This window comes from Tupaia chinensis, unplaced genomic scaffold (genome assembly GCF_000334495.1).
Source record: "Tupaia chinensis unplaced genomic scaffold, TupChi_1.0 Scaffold000515_1, whole genome shotgun sequence".
Classification (NCBI taxonomy): domain Eukaryota; kingdom Metazoa; phylum Chordata; class Mammalia; order Scandentia; family Tupaiidae; genus Tupaia; species Tupaia belangeri.
In genome coordinates, this window is record NW_006160028.1 from 6,164,471 (window position 1) to 6,171,996 (window position 7,526).

At 38.7% G+C, this 7,526-nt stretch overlaps 1 pseudogene; it reads left to right on the top strand.

Moving 5' to 3' along the window:
• Nucleotides 1-6,133: 6,133 nt before the first annotated feature.
• The window catches only part of LOC102493998 (eukaryotic translation initiation factor 4 gamma 3 pseudogene), a 9,077-nt pseudogene continuing 7,684 nt past the window's right edge, over nucleotides 6,134-7,526 (top strand).

Genomic DNA, 7,526 nt, shown 5'->3' on the forward strand with positions numbered 1-7,526 from the left:
TAATAATAAAAAAAAAGCCTCACAGAGACTCCTGGAAGTCAAAAAAAAAAAAAAAAAAAAAAACTCACGCTGAGCGTGTGTGCGTGTGTGTCCAAGATCCCGAGAGGAGAATGGAAGAGAAGGGATTGCGGCATGGCCATCCCCCCTGGGGGGGGGGATTTCTTGCTTTTTGTCTCTGCCTCTCTCTGTCTGGCGAGCGCACGCGCCCTATAGCAAAAACCTCCTCAAAAAAACAAAGAAGTCCCTCATTGGGGCCAGCAGATGGCGTAGTGGTTACATCGCTGGACTTTCACATAGCTGACCACAGTCAAGTCCTGGACCTGGTGGTTTGAAAATCACACAAGGTGAATGTTCATGTCCAAGATCCCAAGAAGAAAATGGAGAAATGTTTGCAGTATGGCCAACTCCCCTGGAGGGTGATTTCTCACTTTCGCTCTCACTGTCTCTGCCTCTCTCTGATAAGCACATATGCCCTAAGGCAAAAATATAAAAACTCTCAAAAAATTCCTCATCAAATCATTTTGTAATGTGAACAGGCAGTTCTAGGTTCTTAATATTGGGTCTCTGTAAAATATTTTTGTTAAGAAGAGTTTAAAAAAACTCCTTCTGTGTTTGAATCCCTTTTTTACTTTTACTATGTAATAATGAAATTGTTCTAGTGTTCCAATTTCTTCTACAAAACACAGAAAACACTCTCTCCAAGAAGAATGTGTAACGATTAAATATTTAAATACATATGAAAATCTCAACATAATGTCTAACATTGAGTAAGTAATCAGTGAACATCAGCTATAACATTTGTACAATCTCTTTTTATTTTCATTTTATAGGGTCATGTGGGGGGAGGGGAGGCAGTAATAAGATTAAGTTATCATATACATCAATAGGAATTTGAAATGGTGTGGGGGCCAGCAGATGGCATGGTGGTTAAGGCACTGGGCTCCCACATAGCCAACTGTGGTTCACGTCCTGGACCTGGCAGCCTTTCTCACTTTCCCTTCCTCCCTCTCTCTCGCTCTCTCTCTAGTGAGGGCACATGTCCTAGAGCAAATTTTAAAATAATAATAATAAAAATAAATAAATATTTTTTAAAAAACTAATTTTAATTGGTATTAAAGAAGCAAAATATTACAACAGATCTATGATCAGAAAATAAAACAAGTCTTATTTCCTTTAGGAGAAAACACTTCAACACTCTTGCCCTGTGCAAAAATCCACTGTCAAATATACAATGGAGCTTTCTCCCAACTTTCTCATAACTTCAATCTAGGTCAGAGAACTATGTAATATGATAAAATATTATTTGAAAATCCACTTGGTTTCCAAGTTTATCCAGGTTGGTTTCTGGCTATTCTTTCCAACCCCTTTAAGAGCCTACAAACAGAACAGAACAGTACTATAATCAGCACAATGGAAAGTTAAGTTTCTAAATTTATGTCTGTTACATAAAAATAAAAACACATTTTTAAATCTCCACCTTTTTTTTATTTTTTCAAAATTATAAATGGGTGGAATTTAAAGGTCTTTCCTCTCCACACACTATCTTTGAAATCCTGTGCTTCCATTTACTTGGATTGTTCTAAGCAAACCTGACAAGATCCATGAGAAAGTCCATCCTGTAATAGGAAAAAGAATAGTGGGAAAACACCCTAAAAATGGAAACCAAAGTGGGAGTCCAACTCTCTATCAACTAATACAAGTCCCTGAGAAAACTGCTTAATCTCTCCAAACCTCAGTTCTCATACAGATAAAATGAGGAACAGACTGGAACATCTTCAACATAACTTCAAGGCTAAACATTCTATTATTCTAGAATGCGTAATCAAAGGAGAGCTAGAATCTGGATTTGATTCTCTTCTCCCAAACAAAACGTCCTCCAAACTTTCATTTGTGCTTTCAATAATTAGATAAGAAAAGAAAAAAAAATTATAAGCCATATAAGTCCTTGCCAGATTTTGTATTTAAAAATGCCATTCATTTTTCTCAAAAGTCTCCTTTATGTTTTTTAAAAGGCAAGGAATATGAATATAGATGAAAATACAATTTTGTGTTTGTTTTGTAATTTGCCAGAGGGCACATGAGTTCTCAAGAGACCCAGAGAGAGTTAGAGATCGACCCCTCCATGGAGTATGGTCAGGACGCAGTGCCTTCTTCTCCATTTCTTCCTTCTTTGGGGACTTTGCGCATGTGCCCACACACATCCAGCTTGTTTTTCAAGCTGACAGATTTGGGACACAAACCACGCAATCAGCCATGTGGGATCCAGCTGCCTTAACCACATCACTGGCTTAACCACCTCCCTCCAAAAAAAAAAGAGAGAAATTTTAAAGTTCTTTGCTTAGCTTGACATTTTAAAGAAAAAATATATTTTCCATTCATACTTCCATCTTTCTGAGGAAGTTCCATTACATTTCTTTTTTACAAAGAGTAAACAATTCTGTCATTGCCTAGAAAGAAAATACCTTTTTTAAATTCATTGTCATCAATGAAGGAGAGAGAGAAAGAGCAAGTAACACACATGCACCTCCCCAAGGAGCATGGTCAAGAAGCTTCGATCATAGCCAGAAGATATAATCTTCTGTTAATGGGACTCCAGCTTTTTATACTGAAGAGTTATTTATTTTACTTTTTTTTTTTTAAGAATAATTTATTTAGAGAGCTGGCAGGTGATGTGGTGGCTGGTGCACTGGACTCCCACATGGCTGATGGTAGTTCAAGTCCCAGACCCGGCGACATGCGTTCTCACTTTCTCTCATGCTCTCTCTCTTGCTCTCTCTCACTCTGTCCCTCTCTAGTCAAATTAAAATAAATAAAGTTAAATAAAATAATTATTTTTAAAAAGATTTATTTAATTTTATTTATCATTATTATTATTTTATAATTTGCTACAGGGCGCATGCACTCACGAGAGAGAGAAAGAAAGAAGGACAGTGAGAAAGCAGTCTGCCAGGTCCAGGGCTCAAACTGTGCTCTGCCTTTTGGGAGTCCAGCACCTTCATACCACGCCACCTGCTGCCTCCTAGTTTTTTCATAGTACACATCGCCGTGAACTTTTTACAGACCCCTCATACATTTTTTGAACCAAACAGGTTCAAAGCTTGTCTCTGTGTGGCCAAGAATATCCCCACAGTGCCGTTTGTTAGGAACAAATCAGTGAGAAATTAATCAGTATCGACATGGCTTTTGGTGACAGAAACACCTGGTCAAGCTCTAGCAGTTCTGACCACCAGAGGCTTGGTCTATTCTAGGTTCCAGGCAGTTGCCACGTTTTCTCCTGAGCCTCGGAGCAGCCCAGGTGAGACATGACGTACTCTGCGCCCTCGCGGCGATCTGATCTGTGTGAGTGACACGGGAAAGTGGCATCTCCTAAGGGCAGTTCTCACGTCCTTGCAGCTCATGACAGCTGTACTTTTAGAAAATTTCTCCAGGCATTTTTCGTTTGTCTTTTATTTTTTAATTCCTCCAAATTCCTAGTTTAATAAGAACTTCTTTATTTTGAGGGAATAAGGTCCCGAACATCAGGCTGTCCACAAAAATAACCCACAGTATCAACTAAATTAAATTAAATAATGAAAAAAAGGAGTTCTTTAAAAAAAAAAAAAAAACCTGTCATATTTCCAATTTCTTGGCTGTTTCCCATTAGCCCTTCAGGAACTGGAAATAGTTTCTTTTCTTTTTTTTTTTTTTTTTTTTTTTTTTTTTTTTTTTTTAGTGGTTTTGCTACAGGGCACGTGCGCTCGCCAGAAAGAGACAGAGAGACAGAAAGCGAGAAATCACCCCCTAGGGGGAATGGCCATGACACAATCCCTTCTCCTCCATTCTCCTCTCAGGATCTTGAGCACTCACACACACGCGCCTGGTGTGAGTTAAAGCCACCGGGTCCAGGACTCAAACTGTGGTTGACTATGTGGGAGTCCAGCGACATAGCCATTACGCTAACTGCTGGTCCCAGGAACTGAAAATAGTTTCTGAGGGACGGGACATTCTTCCAACCACAGCAGAAAGGTAACTATACACTCATTCTTTCAGGTTCCTCATAATACATCACAGGATGTGCAATCACATCTCTAACCACCTCAGGTTCCTCTGTTAACAATCAAGCATCCATATTAACACATAATGAAAATTCTACATCTTCCTGTATTTCACATTTACATGGAACTTTTATGCATGATGTCTCATTTGTTATATTAAGAGAAGATTACAGAATAGTAATGTGAAATATAAAGAGAAAAAAATATTAAGATTAAATGAGCAACAACCATCGAATCACAGAATCTTGAACTAGAAGAAACCTTAGTATATTGCTGAATGTCAGAACTGTTTAATCTAAGTAAAGCAGCTGTGTTCAGGAAAGAATTTTACACGATATTTCACCTCCATTGAAACCCTACAATTTTATAACATCTGTAAATATGACACAGAAGAGTACAAATTTAAGAGCCTAATAATAAATAGGCTCAGGGTTTTAAAGACAACATTCACATCATAAACCACCTAGGATAGAATAAGCGTGTGACAATGGAATGCACCCACTACCACCATCTCCAAAGAGCACCCTATGCTCACTTCAAATAAGGCACTTAGCATACAATATAAGGATAATTCAATTAGCTGTCATCTCTAAACTGAGAGTTCTCAAAAGCAGGGACTACGGTTTGTCTAGCTACCTATCCCTAGTTCAATTAGTTTCCAAGTAAATATTTGTTTACTGGATGGATGGATGAAGCATTTAAAACAACAATGTAGGGCTGGCCTCATGGCCTTGTGGCTAAGAGAGAAAGATCCTACATGGCCGAACTCCAGCCCCAGTGGCTTAGCAAACATGCTTGGCACATATATGTGCATATCCCAAATCCCAACAAAGTGGAGAAATGGAGGAGGGACTGCAGTGTGATCACACCTTTTGGAGGTGCTTTCTCCCTCTCTCTGGCCTCTGCACATATCCTCTGGCAAACTGGAAAACACCAACTATGGAACCTAGATGGTTATATACCTGCACCTCAATGTACATGTATTTATGTGTAACTTTCCGATTCCCTCTTGCTCCAACCTGTAATTACTGTAATCTGCCAAGCCAGGTCCAGGATTTGAACTGCGGTTTGGAGTCCAGTGACATAACCATTGTGCCATCTGCTGCAGTAGCTTAGTGTAATGGTTATGTCACTAGACTCCCACATAGTCCACTGCAGTTTGAGTACTGGATTTGGTGGCTTAAAACTCACACTGAGTGGAAACAGCAGTTGGTGTAATGGCTATGTCGCTGGACTCCCATGTAGTCAACCACGGTTTGAGTCCTGGACCTGGTGGCTTAAACTCACGCCAGGCGTGTGTGTGTGCATGCCCAAGATCCTGAGAGGAGAATGGAGGAGAAGGGATTGCAGCATGGCCATCCCTCCTGAGGGGTGATTTCTTGCTTTCTGTCTTTCTGTCTCTCTTTCCAGCAAGTGCACACATCCTACAGCAAAAATCTTTCTCTAAAAATATTTTTTATGGAGGATTGGTTCTAGAATTCCTGCAGGTACCAAAACCTACAGATGATCACATTACTTATATAAAAATGGCATAATATCTGCATATAACCAATGTACATCCTCCCATGTACTTTAAATCATTTCTATGATTTATTACCTATAATACTTAATAAATGTAAATGTATATAGTTATGTTGTAAAATTTGTATTTTTTATTATTGCTATTTTTTTTATTCCTTTCCCCCCATGTATTTTCAATTTAATAAAAAATACTTTTAAAAATTACTCCTAGGGGAAAAAATACTACTAGAAAATTCTGACAAATTAAGAAATTTGAAATTTCTTCTCTATTCTCTAACAATAAGCAACAGCAAATATCTTTTGCTTCGGATATGTGAAAACAATTCTTGTTCATTACTGTCCTGGGGGTTACATTCTGAAGAAGACAGGCAGTGAACAACAAACATGTAAGTAATTAAAATCAAATAAGCATAATTTCAACTCTAAGTGAAACTGGGTAACCACCAAAAGGTCTGAACCAGAGATGAGGTACATTATGACTTATTTTATCAAGACAACACTGGCTGCTATTTGGAGAAGACTGTAGAGAAACAAAAGCAGCCAGGAAGTTAGTGTGGCAGAAGCTGGGGACAGGCGCAATGGCAGCCATCCAGGTGACAGACGAAGATGGTTCAAACTAGGCACCAATCAGCGGTGAAAAATGCTCAGATTCTAGATAGATTTTAAAGGTGTAGGCAAGAGGATTTTTCTGATTAATTAAATGTGACATACAAGCATATGTATGGGTAAACCACTGCACAAGTGCATGTGTAGTCACGGATGACTTCAAAGTTTGGCTGGTGTTGCAAAAAGGATAGAATTACAACCATTTAAGATGGAGAAGACCATGGGTAGAATAAAGAGAGGACAGAATAGATTAAAGGAGAGATCTCAAGTTCAGTTTTGGGCTTGACTGTGAAATGCTTAGCAGATACACAAGTAGTGACATCAAATAGGTAGATAAAGATACAAGTCTGGGAACCAGCAGTTAGCGTAATGGCTATGTCGCTGGACTCCCATGTAGTCAACTGCGGTTCAAGTCCTGGACCTGGTGGCTTAAACTCACACCAGGCGCATGTGCGTGCGTGCCCAAGATCCCGAGAGGAGAATGGAGGAGAAGGGATTGTGGTGTGACCATCCCCCCGGAGGGTGATTTCCTGCTTTCTGTCTCTCTGTTTCTCTCTGTCTGACTGGCGAGCGCACATACCCTACAGCAAAAACCTCTTCAAAAAAAGAAAAAAAAAACCTACAAGTCTAAAGTTTGGGAGAAGAGCTGGAGCTGGAAGTGTAAGGTCAGGACTCACAGACATACAGTTCTGCTAACTGATCCAGCTACATTAGCCCTAATGCAGTCACAATAATTACAATATTGCCAAAAAGAAACAAAAATCTTTGTAATTTGATTTTATTTTCTATCACCAAGTCTGCTCTAAAGGAGACTGTGTAATTAAGGTGAGAGATTGCACAGCTTCGATGATATATTATTGCCCAGTTAGGCTGGGCATTATATTCAGTAGTTACCACATCTAATCCACTGATATGCCAGAGACAATGGATACTCATTTAACACCTGCTGATCTCTGTACAACTTAGTTGCATGTTCCTGGTAATACCTAATATTACTAACTAAATAGCAATTCTTTTAAAGATATCAGATAGATAACTTTAAAAAATATATATATATATCATGATGATGTATTTACCTTCATAAAACTTGTGTGACACTTCCAAGCAGGCATAAATACAAACTAAAACATCCCATATGTTCGAAACATTTTGTGTTCAACACAATTCAAGTGGCAAGAAATGAAGAATACAATTTTTATAGACATAAATCTATTTATCCTTTATTTAAATCTTAAATCTATAAATCTTATTTGTCCTCAAATCTTTTTTTTTTCTTTTTTGGAGAGGTTTTTGCTATAGGGCACGTGCAATTGCCAGAGAGAGAGAGAGAGAGAGAGAGACAGAAAGCGAGAAATCACCCCCCAG